The sequence below is a fragment of the Meriones unguiculatus genome, chromosome 19 (assembly GCF_030254825.1).
Source record: "Meriones unguiculatus strain TT.TT164.6M chromosome 19, Bangor_MerUng_6.1, whole genome shotgun sequence".
Lineage (NCBI taxonomy): Eukaryota > Metazoa > Chordata > Mammalia > Rodentia > Muridae > Meriones > Meriones unguiculatus.
In genome coordinates, this window is record NC_083366.1 from 53279422 (window position 1) to 53295307 (window position 15886).

The 15886-nt window shown below is 45.4% G+C and overlaps 1 protein-coding gene across 10 annotated transcripts in view; it reads left to right on the plus strand.

Annotated features, from left to right (window-relative positions):
* Rreb1 (ras responsive element binding protein 1) overlaps window positions 1-15886 on the plus strand; it is a 174589-nt gene that overhangs the window by 93019 nt on the left and 65684 nt on the right. The window lies entirely within an intron of this gene.

The window sequence follows — 15886 nt, forward strand, 5'->3', positions numbered from 1 at the left end:
GTGCTGCCAGGATTACAGATTATAGATATGTTTGGGTCACACTATGTGAGGATGTATGTTTTCAGATAGACTCATGTCTGTAGCCTAGACTGGACTTAACAGTCCCTATATGGATGACCGTGAACTTTCTCCATCCTCTTCTACTTTAGGAAGAGCCAAACATCAGGCTCAGGACTAAAGGAGAGCACCTTGAGCACCTGTAGGGACTTAAGATAACCAAGGGCTCCCCTCTGTTCAGCTTCATCCTCCCTGGCTGCTGGGCTGGTGGTATGGGATAGGGGGTCTGTTTATCTCTCGCAGCCACTGGGCTGTCTCCTGCCTGCTCTCTGGGTTCCTTTGTTCATTGAACCATCACTTGCCCCATTCAGCAGCTAGGACCACCTGTCTGTTTTCAGGAGATTACCAGTCTGTCAAATATTTGAATTCCTACTGTGTGCTAAGGATTAAGACCTCCAGCAAAGGAGCCTCCTTGGACCCCCTGGGATTCCACTCTACCACACTCAGATGAAAGGGCTTTGTCCATTGACCTTTATGCTTGGTTAAGGGGTATCTCTTCACTTCCCTATTTCAAGCTCCCCCCCCACACACACACACTTCTACACTGCCACCACCCTCTGGACTGGCCTCCTTGCATTGCTTCACAGCCCAACTGTCAATCATCTGCAGCTTTTTCTTGGTTACCATTTTAGTGCCTCAGGCCACTTGCCTCTGGCTGTTCTTGTCTCTTGCCTGCCTGCTTTTCTTTGAAAGTTGTTCTGGTTTACCTTCTCTGTTCCCTTTGTTCCCCTTTCTACTCACCCCACCCCCACCCCAGTCACCATGTTCAGACTGGCTTTCTGAACTCTTGCTTCACCTTCTCAGACATCGATGCGCCTATACCCCTCACTACCCCAAGCCCAGCTTTCCCAGTTCCCCATAATTTGCCCTGCACACCCTCTGTAATCATCCTTTGGCCTTCAGCAGCACCTGGTGCTTTCTGAGTATCAGCTCCTCCATCAGTTTCTCCATACCTTCACCGTGCGCACACCTGTCTGCTCCTGATGGGCTCAAGGACCTATTTAGTTGTTACTTCCTGCTTCTTTCTGGCCCCTAGGTAGTGAGCTTGTGAGTAGTCTCTCCACCCTTGATCTGGTAGTGGTGCTTTTGTGTGTGGTTGTTGGGGGTGGGGTCCGTTTTTATCATAAGAAATATTTACCAGATGTAGTGGTACATTCCTTTAATTGCAACACTGGAGGGAAAGAGACAGCTGGATCACTGTGAGCTCCAAGTTAGCCAGAACTGCACAGTGGGACACTATCTCAAAACACATATATGCAAATACATAAGTATAAATAATATTTGACGTTGTAGGAGTATTTTCTTCATACATCTTTGGAAGCGAGGATGCAAATCCTGTTTGTAACTCTTAAGGTACCTTTTTTCGGGGAAGGGAGCACTTTGTGAAACAGGGTCTCACTGTGTAGCCCTTCCTAGAACTTGGCTAGTGTGGAACTTGTAAACCAGACTGGCCTCAAACTCAAGATATCCACCTGCCTCTGCCTCCAAATGTTGGGATTAAAGGCACGCACCACTATGCCACTCAGGTTTCTTTTAAAAACCCTGACAGCATGAAGGTAAGAAAAAAATCACTAGTTTTCATCTTCAAGGGTGTATGCAACAAGATGAAGGACCAAGTTAGCTTAGCACCAAATACCTGCTAATCACAGTCACATTCCCAATTCCTCCTGATTCTTGTTTCTGTAGTTTATTCTGTGCATTGCCGTGTAGATAGACACACAGCTTTTAGGGCATCTCAGCTTTTATTCATGGTTTCACTATAAAAGGCTCACTAAGACCTCTATAACCTTTTGTTAGTTAAAAAACAAATATTTTCCATAAGACCACCTTCTAGTCTGTGACCTGAAATTCCCAGGAGTTGCTATTGTGGGGGCATTTTCACACAACCCAAGGCTCTCTTGCAGCCATTTAGAGATGGCTATGACATACAGGCTGAATGTCTTCTGGAATCTCAGAATAGATGGGGCAGGATAGACCTGAATGAAAGCAGTGACAAGGCTGAGGTTTACCATTTCCTTTTCCTTTCCAGGAAAATGAGCCATGGACATGCTTATATCATGCTTTAGGGGAGTCTTAGAAACTGATTTGACCAACAACATATGTTGAGTTACTGTCGTGTGTTCCTGTGGTAGTAACTTAAATTCTATGCTTTATCTCTTCACGAGAAAGGGAAGGTTAGTATTTTGGTGTTGTCACAAAATGTCACTTACCATGGAGGTACCTGCCTGAAACTGGTGGCAACAGTGATGAAAAAAAGCCTTAGGTGATAGGAGTGTAGTTCAGTAGATGGAATCCAGGTACTAGAATCCATTCCTAGCACAAGGTAAAAATACAAAACAAAAGGTCCTGCTATGTAACGTAGACCGGGCTGTCATGGAACTCACCAGCCTTGAACTTGAGCTCCTGCTGTCTCAGTACATGCCACCATGCCTCACTGCATACTCTTAAAAATCATTATATTTATTTACTTTTTAATGTTTATATTTGTGTATGTACGTATATGGCCATATGTGTGCCACCACATGCATGCAAGTAGAACAATTTTTTTAAGAACTTTTAGTTTTAAATATATGAGTGTTTTGCTTGTGTGTGCACCTCATGTATGCCTGTTATCCTCAGAGGTCAGAAGAAGATGTTGGATCCCCTAGAACTGGAGTTAACAATCGTTGTGAGGCACCTTGTGGGTGCTAGGAACCAAAGCTGAGTCCTCTACAAGAACAGCAAGTGCTCCGAACAGCTAAACTCTCTCTCCAGCCCCTAGATAGCACATCTTTTAGAAGTAGTTTTAAATGCTGTACAATTAGCAAGGTATTATGCTCATTCCAAATTAGCTTCATCAGTGCATAAATGTGCCAACTTGCTTTTCATGGTTGATTTGATTTTGCAGACCTGAAGCTTAAGTCCAGGCCTGAGGCATGCTTGTCCAGTATTCTTAATGGCCAGACTATACTACTTTGCTCTCAGACTGCACTTAAAAGTGACCTAGATTTATAAACATTTTCCCAGTGTTTTCTTTCACCCGTTTGTTAGTGTGTTTGTGTGTTTGTTTGAGGTGGAGATTCAGTTTGAGCAGATAAGTAGTATGGGAATGACTCGTTTGCCTACTTAGGAGATAGATGTCCTGTCCTATTGGTTTCATGGGCTGTTTCTCTCTATACACTGAAACTCATAAATATTAAGCAAAGATGCTTCTGGGAACTACCTCTGCTCCCATGCCTACAGGGAAGACTATACTAGACTATTTTTATTCCTCTGCCTTGGGGCTTAAAAACAAAGGACTACAATCTAGTAACCCGAGATTACCAGAGAAAAAAAGCACTGTAGACCTACCCTGTCCAGTGCTTACAGCCTCTGCTCACGACTGGTCATTTAAGGTATCTTCACATCAAACTTATTTTAAAAGTTAAGAGAGATGGCTCAGCGGGTAAAGGGGCAAGCTGCCTGGAAAGCCTGAGGACCTGGAACTTTCTTAGTTGTGCTGTTCCGTAATCAGCCTCGCTCTATTGTATGGCCCCTACTCCTTCCTCCATCTGCTAACTGCTTTGTCATCCACGGTGTTAGCTGATGTAGGCAGTCCAGAGTCATTCTGAACAGTGCCCTGGCCACAAGAGCCTCTTCTTGTTTCTCCCTTTGTATCTGTCCTTTAAACTATCATAATGCCTCTTAACTGGGGTATGAGCCTCTAGTCCTACATTTTTTTTAAACCGCTGCCAAAAGATTCTTAAAATATGGATATGATTAATTCATCCCAGGCCCCTCCCCCCCCCAAAAAAAAAGTCTGTAAGTGGGTTTCCACAGTGGCAGGATAAAGTTCATCCCTTCCCAGATGGAACCTTGACCTCGGAGTCATTCTGCCAGCTTCGTTTTGCCATTTCCCCTACTACACTCTCCCTCCTTTTTCACAATTTGCTGTATGTGCTGAGGACTCCCGAGGGAGCTTTTTTCATGGGTGAGAGAAACAAAGCAAAAGGTTTATAGTTAGTTGGTGGGTGCAGGGGGGGAGTTGTTTCTTTTGCCAAGTAAGGACACAAAAACAATCTCAGTCATTTAATGTCTTTATCTCATTTTAAAGAGAGCTTTTCACCTTTAAAGCAAAAGCAATGTGAGTGAGTGAGTGAGTGAGTGAGTGAGTGAGTGAGTGAATGCAAACAAACCAATGAGGGCTTTAGCATTTCTCTAGAGAAGGATGAAAATGGTAGTATTTGGGAACTCTTGCTTTCTCCACATTGGGTTCTTGTTGCCAACACTTGGCCAAAAGCTGGATCCTTTCTTCAAGTTGAGGTTTGCCTTTGTCCTACTGCCCTCATGTTCTGCACCTCTTACCTCTGATGAGCCCCACAGCTTTAAAGCAAAGCGTTTGACTCATGGTCCACTTTCCCTTGGGTTGAATTTCACTCTGTATCTCCTCTCTTCCCAGCCTGCCAGCCAGGCCCTCTTTTGCCTCCTGGTGCTTCTGATATCTGGAGCCTCAGTGGGCTCTAGCGCCTGCAGGATGACAGGCTCAAGTTTTCTTCCGTCTGCAGTGCAGCAACAGTGCGGTACATCTTCAGTAGCGAAGGTACATGATTCTGTGGTTTGGATTCCAAAAGCACTACGGATGGGCCTAAAACACCTCTTCCCATCACTCCCTCCCCATCCACTGCGCTGTGTGTTTGGTGGTTGAAGCCAGGGAATGACACAAAGTCCCCCTTTTTAAGTTCAGTTCCTTCGCCTGATGTGATTTTGACTATGAATTTGGTTTAGAACCAGCAACACATTATTTTTGATATTTCCACATAAAATAGGCGGAACTGGAATTGCCTGTATATCTATGTCCCAAATGCTCATTCCATTAAAAATAAGCCTTGACTTGAGGCTACAAAAAGGTCACTACCATAGTTAGCAGTCACTTGTAGAAGAATCATCAAAGGATTTTTTTTTCCTTGCCTCAGCCAGATCAGAAAATTAAGGGATAACTGACTGCAGGGAGTAAAGCGGTGGCATCTTTAGGATTGTTCTATTTTTATTTTTTTCTTCGCATTTCTATTTTTGCTGGAAATGCTGTTACTGTGAAGAGGCAGCCAGTTGTGTAGTCTATCAGACCTTTGATTTGGTTTGGTTTAACCCGAGGGAATCCATTCTTTTTCTCTACTCTTTAGTTGCTGAGGATCCAACTCAGATCAGCAGGCTTGGTGGCCTTGGAGGTGGAACCATCTTGCCCGCTGTCCTTGGTTTGGCTTTCTGAAAGTACTAGAACTTGATAGACATATGCCACTATACCAGCCATAGTTTTTTGTTTTATTTTTAAAGTATTGAATTCCCTTTGGGAATATGTCAGGATATCACCAGCTTGTAATAGTACTTGTGGAAATGTGCTTGTAACTGGAATTCAGTTAGGCAACTGCTGTTAACTGAATTGTATTCTGACTACTGCATAGGCATGAGTGTGCCTCAGTTTAGTGGACTGTGTTTTTGTTGTTGTGTTGATTTTTCTTTCCCAGAATTGTAATGAAGCATCTTTAAGAGCTTGTATGTTTCTTCTCAGGAGTATTCACGGAGTACTATAGATATTGTTTTGCAAGTTTTCTTTTCTTTGTACGGGTTGTTTCTAACTTCATAGCTGGGGAGGAGGGCCCCTGAGGGTGTTGAAGAGTGCCTGCTGTTTGCTGGTGAGGCTGAACCAGTTAGCTGGCTCCTGCTCTCCCATGGTCTCTGACTAGCCATATCCTGTGGGATGGAGTCCGCATGGCTGGCAGTTCTGTCTAGGCTGGGAATGGAATAGCACAGTTCGTCTGGTAGAGTGTCTTTGAAAGAAATACTGGCTATGCCCTCAAGTACTTGCACAGAAAGTGGTATTGAGGACTCAACCTGTAAGTAGCCCAGTTTCTCGCTTGTCCCTTGTGTGTCACCCCGCTGTCCACCCCCCATTCCCTTTTCCCTGGCCTGACTTAACCATCCTTAGTGCCTTTCTCCTGTCCTACCCAGCTCTCTTTGTCTGTGAGATTTCAAGACACTAAGGATGTTTGGACAAGGAAGTGTCCCTTATTCTTTGATTGTGCAGAGAAGCTTCATATCCCTAGAAAGATTAGCATCTTGGGGTGTGTATGTGTGTGTGTGTGTGTGTGTGTGTGTGTGTAATTTTCTAAACAAATTATCCTCCTGTTCATTGACTGAATGCTAAGAAAAATGGAACTCTTTTTACCTTGTATGGTGGGCTGCTGCACTGGGGGTGAATTCTTTCTGGTCAGTCCATGGGTACATAAGTAACAAACACAGCTTTACCAGCTGCCCCAATGGGTGCACAAGGAAGTGAGTTTTGCTGCTGTTATCCAAGCAGGCAGGAGTGCTTTTGAAACTGAACCACAGAACACCCTGACATTCCAACAGTTGAGTGGCTAAGGCTGGGTGGGTGGATTGACAAGGGATCCAGTGTGCTCTGTACCATTGTGTGTGCACACAAGCATATGCTCTTGGTTCCAGGAGTAGTAGCACATACAAGTTACTTAAAGAATAGTGATATATGCAGATAGAAATAATGGCTTACACCTGTAATTCCAGCCCAAGAGGCTGAGGCAGGGGGGTCAAGAACAACCTCATCTTCATAGCAAGATCCTTTCTTTCTTTCCTTCTTTCCTTCTTTCCTTCTTCCTTTCTTCCTTTCTTCCTTCCTTTCTTCCTTCCTTTCTTTCTTTCTTTCTTTCTTTCTTTCTTTCTTTCTTTCCCCTTCCTTCCTTCCTTCCTTCCTTCCTTCCTTCCTTCCTTCCTTCCTTCCTTCCTATAATATGTAAGCTATGCTTTATTCTAGCTACTGTTAGATTTTTACACCTTGACAACGATAGCTATTGTGTTTGCTCTACACACAGCAAATACATAAGTGACCCCAGAAAGCATGCTTGTTTCTTGGGCACATCAGGTCTCACCCACATCAAGTCTCGGGCAGAAGAGACCTGCCACCAACCCTGGTGGCCTTAGCTTTATCCCCAGGACTCACATAGTGGAAGCAGAGAATCAACTCATGCAAGATGTCCTCTGACCCTCAGATAGGTACACAGACAATAAATTAAAATGTAAAAACAGTTTTAATTGTGCTGCTCCATTGCACTGCAAGGTTGTTAAGTTTGGAGCTGAAGTGGCTGTTGGGTAGGTGTTGCTCAGACAGGAGAGGTAAGTATTTGGAACAAGTCAAACAGCCCCTCCAGGCTAGCTAGAGGAAGTCTAACCCTTGGCTTTGAGTGGTCAGTAGGAGATAAAGTGTGGACTGTTAGAGGCTTGGCCCCTCCTATCACTGGATGGCAAACTGTGAAAGGAAGATAAAGATAGTGGAGATGTTCTTTTTGAACAACGGGAAAGTGCCTTTATCACGTGCTTGGTTTATGATTGTATTTCAGAAGACTGCTTGAGGTGTAGGACTGTGTTCCACTGACAGGTGAAAACAATTCCATGTCTTTTTTATTCAAAATGCACAAATCACTTCCTACTTATTTAAATAGACATCAGCTTGGTTATCCAAATCTGTGTGCCAGGGAGATTTTTTTATGCTAAGGTATCTGACTCTTGAGATTGTCCAAGCACCCAGCCAGCCAGGTCCTAGATGTGTGGGACTCTCCTAGGTCTCTGAGTAGCACTGGGGTCAGGGCATCCCTTTCCTCTTAGCTGTGGGTCCAGTGTTGTCCATAGGTATGAGGGGGAGTTTAAGGAAGGGACCTGTCTCTCTGGGGTTATCTTTTCATTTTCATTGTGTACTTTGTAACACTTGGTGGGAATTCAGTTCTTTGTAAAGGAGCTGCCTGTTTGGGGTGGGGCCTGTGAGGCGTGAACTGGCATTTAGAAGCCTGGCATGTTCAGCACCTGGTAGATCAACCTAAAGCAAATGAACCTGTGTGCTTTTACCAAGCAGGCCTCTCTCAGAGCCGATCAGGAGTGGGAGCAGCCCTTCACAGCTGCAGGACCAAAACCTAATCCTGCAGGCCCCACCCCTTCCGGTACAGTTGCCCTGAGCTAATCATCCTCCCAATGGTCAAGGCCAGGACAGTCAGGACCAGAGCCTCAGACTTCCTTGAGTACTGCATTAAATCTCCTCAAGCCTGGCCTTAATCCTGGGTCTGACCAGGCCCCCGGTACTCAGAATATGCCATGATTTCCTGACACATGGTCTCTTAGGAGGGACAAGCCTTGTCCCGTGGTAGTCACATTTGCTTTCCAGTGATTTTTGATTTGCTAGTGTGTATAATCAATACTCACCAGTCACTATTTTCTCAGAGTATTTGTTCCTGCAGCGATGAATTCTTTTCTTAGAGGGAAAATTGGGGCTATGGAGGCAGGAAAGACCATCTGTTCCTTGCACATAGGGCAGCCCATCAGGTCCCTGGGAGCTAGAGCACGTCACTTCCCCGGCACAGTCACTCTCAGCTGACGGTTGGTAATGTCTGATTACCCACTGTGAGATTTTGACCACAGCTGACCACTTTTCCAATGGGCAAATGAAAGATGGGACTCTCCCCCTTCCACTGCCTTCTGGAAGCAGCCAGGGGAGGAGCAGTTCAAACAGCAGTATCATTTTGGTTTTCCAAGGAGTGTCCTGCAACTGCCCTGAATTCTGGGAATATGCAGCCCCTTCTGATCTGAGGTTAGCCACCTGCCCTGGGTTGCTTAGTTGCCCTGGCTCCTCCTGGGGGAAGAAGGAAGATCCCTGATTCTGCTGCGCCCTTTCCCCAGCATATCAGAAAGGCCAGCCTGAGACCTCGGGGCTCAAGAAAGGGTTGCAGGATATTGCCCAAAATTCTGCAAACTGCGACTGAACTTTACCCCAGCTTTCCCCCGAAGCTGTAAATGTAACAGGATCCTTAGTTCTATTTCAGAGAAGTGCCCAGAACAGTCAGATCACTGCAGTCCAGTTGCAGACCTAACAAGTTGCTGGGTGTTAACAGCCAGTTGGAAGAGAAAGGGCCGTGTTGGGGAATACAAGGAAGAAACAGCCATGGCCCTGTCTGTGTGGGCGCCAGAAGTACTTCCTTGGTTTAGCAAATGTGGAGCCGAGCAGGATTTGTTTCAGCAGTGCACGAAACCGGATGGGTTTTATTTCCTGCTTGCCATGCAGTGTGGCGAGAGTCGACAGCTGCTCTGCTCTTTGCTGTCAGTGGGATTGCATTTGTGATAAGCCAACTTACTTATTGTTAATTGTCTCACTTGTGGGCTGAGACAGGATTTTTAACAAAGATCATTACATTGGGATGCTGTCAGAGCTTTACCAGTCTAATAAGAGAAACTGGTAGGCAACTTGAGGTAGACAGACTCAGCACCAGGGGGAGGGGGCAGGGACTGTTGAGTGAAGAATGTTGAGTGAGGAAACTTAGTGTCATTTGCTCAGACTGGGGGTGTGTTACTGTTTCCCATGTATTTTTTAAAAATAATTTATTTGTGTTTATTTTATGTGAATTGGCGTTTTGCCTGCATGGATGTCTGTGGGACAGTGTCAGATCTTAGGGTTACAGACAGTTCTGAGCTGCCATGTGGGTGCTGGGAATTGAGCCTGGGTCCTCTGGAAGATCAGTCACTGCTCTTACCTGCTGAGCCGTCTCTTCAGCCCCCTCCCATATTTTTAATAATTCTACTTCACTCTCAGATCTGCAAATGGAGACTCAGAAATATGTTACACGTCAGCCAGAAGAATCATAATCTGGTCAGCTTTTTAAAAATTATTTTCTTAACATTTGTGTGTCTAGTTGGTTACCTACTCTATTTGAATACACCCAGATGAAGCAGGCTTACGACTAACCTCACTGGGCTTCGTGCCATCCAGTGACTGCTCTCTCTTAAAGCCCCGGTTTAAAGCTGGCAAGATGGCCCAGCAAATAAAGTTGCCTGCTTCCAAGCACGAAAAAAACCCCAGTTCAGTTCCAAGAATTCATGATCAACAGAGAGCCATCTCCTATAGGTTGCCCCCTGCCCTCCAAACACCATAAATACACGTTTTGGTTTGTTCTTTTGTTTTTAGAAAGCCCAGACCAGAGCTAGCCAGTAAGCAGCCTCCCTCCACTGGTCTGCTTCTGTTCCTGCTTTCAGGTTCCTGAACTGATTTCCTTCAGTAATGAACTATTACCCAGAACCATAAGATGAAATAAACACACCCTTCCCAACAAACAAAGAGCCCTGGCTTAAAGAATCATGGGCCCTAGCACAGGTTCTTTGTGTCTTCCGTCATTCTTCATTCTTTTCCTGGTGGAACTGTGGAATGAGTTCATTCACCCTTTCTAGTCTTCTCCAGCTTCATTTTTCTACTACCTTGGTTTCCCCGTCCTTTAGCTTGCTCATTTTCTTCCACTGATGGATTTTTCCCCCCAGTGGTCTTTCTGGCGTCTTGATAAGTACAAGAATCGTGGAGTCACAGAATCCTGGGGTAGAGACCTGTTCCATCCCACAAGAGCAGTGTAGCATTTAGCAGATAATAGCCGGTACTGTATAGGAGTTGGAGAAGTATTAAATACATATAAACTGCTTACTGCTTGCTGGCATAGAGGTTCTGTCTCAGGAAGTACCCCCAGTTCTCTGTAAATATCATACTTGAATACAAGCAGGCCTCTGGTATACGTGTAAATTGAAGCCTGTTTTCTGCGACTCACAGCCTTGTCTTTTCCACTTTTAAATTCTACAACCCAGGTACACTGTTGAGGCTCTCCCTAGCCTTTCCTGTACCTGTTATTACCTGATAAGCCAGAACTGCTCTGAGGTAAGGTGGGAGTCAAGCTTAGCCCCCACCCTAGACCTGATGGCTATGACTGCAGGTGGGCAAGGACATTTCTCTCTGTCTTGCTCTTCTTTCCACGTGGGCATTCTTTGTACAGGTACAGACCACCTTGACCTCTTACCCCCTCTCCCCCAGCTGCTGGGTAGAGAATGATGCAGACTTCTGCTAAGCTGGTCAAGAAAGTGATGAAATACCAATTCCTAGTGGTCAAGCAGAAAAACAATGTTCAGGAAAAGTCTGGCCTGCCTGGGGAGAGGGCCAGGGACTTGTTCTTCTCACAGCCTGGTGCCAAGAGCCATCCGTGTTCCCCTCCCAGGGGAGGAGGGTGCTGGGTGACAAATGGCTGCCAGGTGGCAGCTGCATCTTGGCCTTGCTAATTTGGCAGTTGTTTGATCCTGTCCGTAAGGCCCGCTCCCGGGAGAAGAGCTATAAGGAGTGGAGTCAGCGTCCTCAGTGCAGTGCACTTGCAGGCTTGCAGGGGAGCCTGTGATCAGGGAAGGCGCTGCCTACTTCCTTCCCATAAAGAAGCAAAGAGACACTGGGAGAAGAGGCACTTCGGTGATCCAGTTCAGTCCGCCACCTACCAGAAGAGCTCTGTCGCACCAGCAGTTCACATTTTGCTTTTGTTTTTCATCTTTATGGTGCTAGGGGTAGAACTCGGGGCCTCACAGATGCTGAACAGGCACTGAGCTGTGGGAGGAGTGTTCTCCATTCACTCTGCCTCCCACCCTCCTTCCCTAGCTAAATAGGCACAGCTCAGTAGATCCTGAGCTAATGCTGAAACCATAGAGGCAACAGTCTTGCTCCTTAACTGCTCTCTTCCCCTTCACGCTTTGTTACACATTCCTATTGTCCAGAAGTGGCAGGGAAAAAGGCAAAGGGGGTTTGTCCAGGTCCACAAAATCCTGGCCAAAGGGCTTGAGTCTCAGGCTGAATTTTCAAGGAGTAGCATAGGCTTGAAGAACACTATTTGCTGGAGAAGTAGCCTGTAGGATCCAGGACTGCAGGTCACCCATGCATTGCAGTCCAGCCCTACCCTGTCTGAACCTTATATCACAGGCCTTGTGTAACGACTTCCTTTTCCTTTCTCTTACTTAGTAGTAGTAAGTAAGCTCAAAGTTAGGACTGGATTCTGAGTCTCTGCCTCTGCCTCTGTGCCTTGGTGTTTGTCAGGAGCTCTGATAGGCCAGCGGCTGTCAGAAAGGTTGTGTAAATCCTTGCAGGTTTTGACCTTGCTGTTGACCTTCATGACCTGGTTCTCAGGCAGACTGAGTAGAGTTCCCTAGAGAACTGTGAGGACAGGCTGCAGGGTCTTCCTTCAAAAGTGTAAGTCTGAGGTAGAGCCGACAAATTTTTATTTCTGGTGAAAGGCTAGGTTGTAGGTAATTCCTAACTTAAAATTTTCAACTTGTGCAATTTTTTGATTCCTTATATAAAGTTAACATACAGTCAGTAGAATGCATACTTGGGATTTTGAGTTTGGATCTTCCCTCTGATGAGCAGTGGTCTGATCCTTTCTCTTGCTGCTGGCCAGAGAGCGAGGGTTTCCATTCAACCCTGCAGTTGTGAGTGGGGACAGCTGATACTCTGCAATGCGCTATGTATGTTAGTAAGCTTGGGTGTTCAGTCTGTTGGGGGCATGAAATGCCTTTTGAGTGTCATTGGGTTTGTTGGGATGGAGCCCCATATTAGATTGAGGAGCACCTGTGCCCCTTAGGGTGGCAGTGTCCACATGTCACCTGCCGTTCAACCTCCTGCTTCCAGATAAAATTACTGCTAGGAGTTCCTTTAAATTATGTTTGTCAAAAAAAAAAAAAAAATTATGTTTGTCTAGTTAATCTATGGTATCTGCTACTATTTTCTGCCCTGTACTATATTTAAAGAGACATTTGTTTGTGTGTGTGTGTGGTGTGTGAATGTATGTGAATGTATTATATACACTGTGTACATGCAGTTGGCCTTAGAGGCCACCAAGAGGGTAGTAGATCCCTTGGAACTGGAGTTACCAGCAGTTGTGAGCCCCACTATGTGGGTACTGGGAACTGAACCAGGGCCCTCTGCAAAATGCAGCCAGTGCTGTTAACCATTGAGCTATCTTTCCAGCCCCTGTCTCCTACTACTAATATACATACTTAGTTGGTTTGTTAATTTGCCACAGAAATCTGCCCCACAGTCTAGGAGTGTGGACTCCTCTTAGCCAAGCCTGTGGAAGTAGGCATAACCTGGAAGATTTGTATCCTGTTGATGGATCAGCTGGAATCGGCCACTCCACAAGGCTGGGCCATGACATAATTCAGGTTGAGCTGTGGAACTTCCTTTTAGCCTCCATGACCAGGGAGGCCTGGGTCCCATTGCACAGCAGAGGAATGTGTCTCAGCCTTTGAAGGCCAGCCCTGCCTCATTCCTTTGACCAAGGGCAGAGAAGAAGAGGAAGGGGAGCATTCCCTTTTCTTACCCAGGTACAGATGAGAAATGAAAGAAAGGCAGAAGTGATGCAAGCTAAGATTGTGGGAAGTCAGGCCAAGGGAGTGCACCTGTGCTGCCAAGCCTTCTGCCAGGAGTCACACATTTTGTCCAAAAGAAACTTAATAGAGTTGAGAGACAATAGCCATTGGACTTGTGCTCCCAGGTCTCCTGGGTGACAGTCACCTACTGTTTCAGGGGCATATATAACTTCACCCCTAAGCAGCCATCTCATTTACATAGCAAGGTTAATCCTCAGAGCTATCACTTGATGGTGCTGTTTTTATTAAATATGATGGCAGAGTAGCCATGTGTCTTAGGGTTTGGAATGAAAAGGCCTTGGTCCATGAGAAATAAGGAGGTTCCATGCTCAGCTGGGGGCAAGAAACTGAGTAGAATGATAGTCATGGGTGCTGGTGGGCGACAAGACCAGAAGTCAAACTTGGGCTAAAGCATGGAGGCCCTTTGAGTGACAGGTTGAAGAATGCACATTCTGTAGACTTCAGAAAAGAAGTAGAGAAGACAATGAAAGAGCAAGATCAGCATGTTTCTTTCATTCCTGGATGGCCACCTTGCCTTCATGCTTGTCTCTTGAACTTGGTCTGTGTAAAAGCAGGCCCATTTCTTAGCAAGCCATCTTTACTCAAGCAATACAGAGTTGGCTATATGCTCAGTTAAGCTATGTAATGCTTTATCCAACTCCATTTTACCAAAGTCTGTGTCATTGGGGTAGGAACTAGTAACTTCTGTGGGTTGCCACCCTATCCAAGCCATAGCCTTACCCCTAAGCCGAGAAACACATCGACTTCCTGGAACTCAAGAGAGCCATCATCCCAGCTGTCTCAGCCTCCAGAGCACATACAGGCCATCCTAGTTAGCAAACATGGGTTCGTCTTGGGCTTGGGGTGGGCAGGCTTGGACATGGTGGAACATCTAGTCAAGGTAGTCAGTCCACAGCCTAGACTACCCTTTAGAGGCTTTCTGTAGTTTGTCAGGTGCCTCAGTCATTTTCGTACCTGAACTTCTGTTCTTTCTACTTTGTTCCAGATTGGCTTGAACTGGCCAGGTCAGCTCTCTCCTCACACATCCTTTGAATTTATGGATGTTATAGGGGCCTACATTGCCGCCACAGCCTTTTCAGTCAAGTGTTAGAAAGGCGAAGGCCTCTGCTGTCATCCTAGGCATCTCAACTTACTCCATATTTGCTGGAAGCCTGAGGACAGATTTTAGATTTCATCTTCAGAAGACGGGGTACCGCCCTTTACTTCTAAACCATCTTTTCTTTTATCTTCCATCTCTCTGTTGCTATCTCCCTGGACCTGGAGACAGGCTCCTTAATCTTCTCTTTCTGGCTTTACATAGCATTGTCCCTTATCTAGGGGGTGGAGAGTGGAGCTGGCCTTCCCCTGCCCCTCCTCCTCCCAGAGGGACTTCTGCCTTCTGTTAGATATCTTGCCTCTTTGACTTTGCACAAGACTTCTGGGAAGGAAAATACAGATACTCAGCATTCCAGACCCACCTCCAAATGCCATAGCCAGTCTTTGTAACCTTCTCTCTTCTGTGACATAACTAGCAATAACACCCCCATGTCACCCCCTTTTTTTTCCTCAAGGTGGTGATAGAGGTAAGGGGTATTCTTTGAAAAGCTGCATTTTTGTGCTTTTCCATACTCCCAGTTTTATGGCTCCCTTAGCCTAGTGGAACTCAAAACAAACAGGGAGGTGGCTCTTGTTATTCAGCTGAATTGGATATTGACATTATCCAAATCATTTACATCCAAGGTCAAAGGATTCAGTTTTTAGAATCAAGTCTCAATCTGACCCTGTGCTTTGAGTGTATCCCTTCCTGGTTGGTTCTTTATGTTTGTGGGGAAGTTACTTGCCCTTGCCTGCTTTTTTAAGTGTCTAATGAAGAGAGAAGGAATGGGTCTAAATTTTAATGGGATTTTTAGGTTCTGGAAATTTTTAATTCCTGACATTTGTCTCTGACTCTGAAGCTTGCTTTTAGTTGACTTTACTTGAGGACCTTGACAGTTAACTGAAGTATAGGAGGAGCTGCTCCTTTCTAGACCCTGCATTTTAAAATTGTGTGCACTCTTACCCTTGATGGGTTTGCTTGTTGTTCTTCAGTGCTGGACATTGAACCCAGGGCCTCAGCATGTTAGATAAATACACCACCATGAAAGTTTCACCCACAGCCTCCAGTTATTTTTAAAATGAATACAATCAAGGAAGGCTTGCTTAACTTTTTTTTTTTTTTTTTTGACAGTGGCATAAGTGGAAGGGATAAATCCAAGCCCCACCTTTTTTTCTTTAAGGTCATGTAGCAGCAGTAAAACAAAGATTCTTACTGAACTGTCTCTACATAGACTTCTCCCATTACCAAGTGTATGACTATTTCTTTGGAAGGATTTGTGGTTTTCTTTACCTCGAGAAGTACTGGGTTGTATCAGGTGGCTCCAGGCATGAGGGTCTCCATGGCTCATTGAGAGCCTTACCTGTAAGTTGTTCCTTGTTTCCCAATACTCTTAGATCCAAAGAACTTTTCAAAGAGGATAACGCAAAGAATGGAATCACTGAAGTAAAAAAAAAAAACAGGACTGCTGGAGGAATCCTGGCATCAAAACCCTCCCAGGAACTGCTT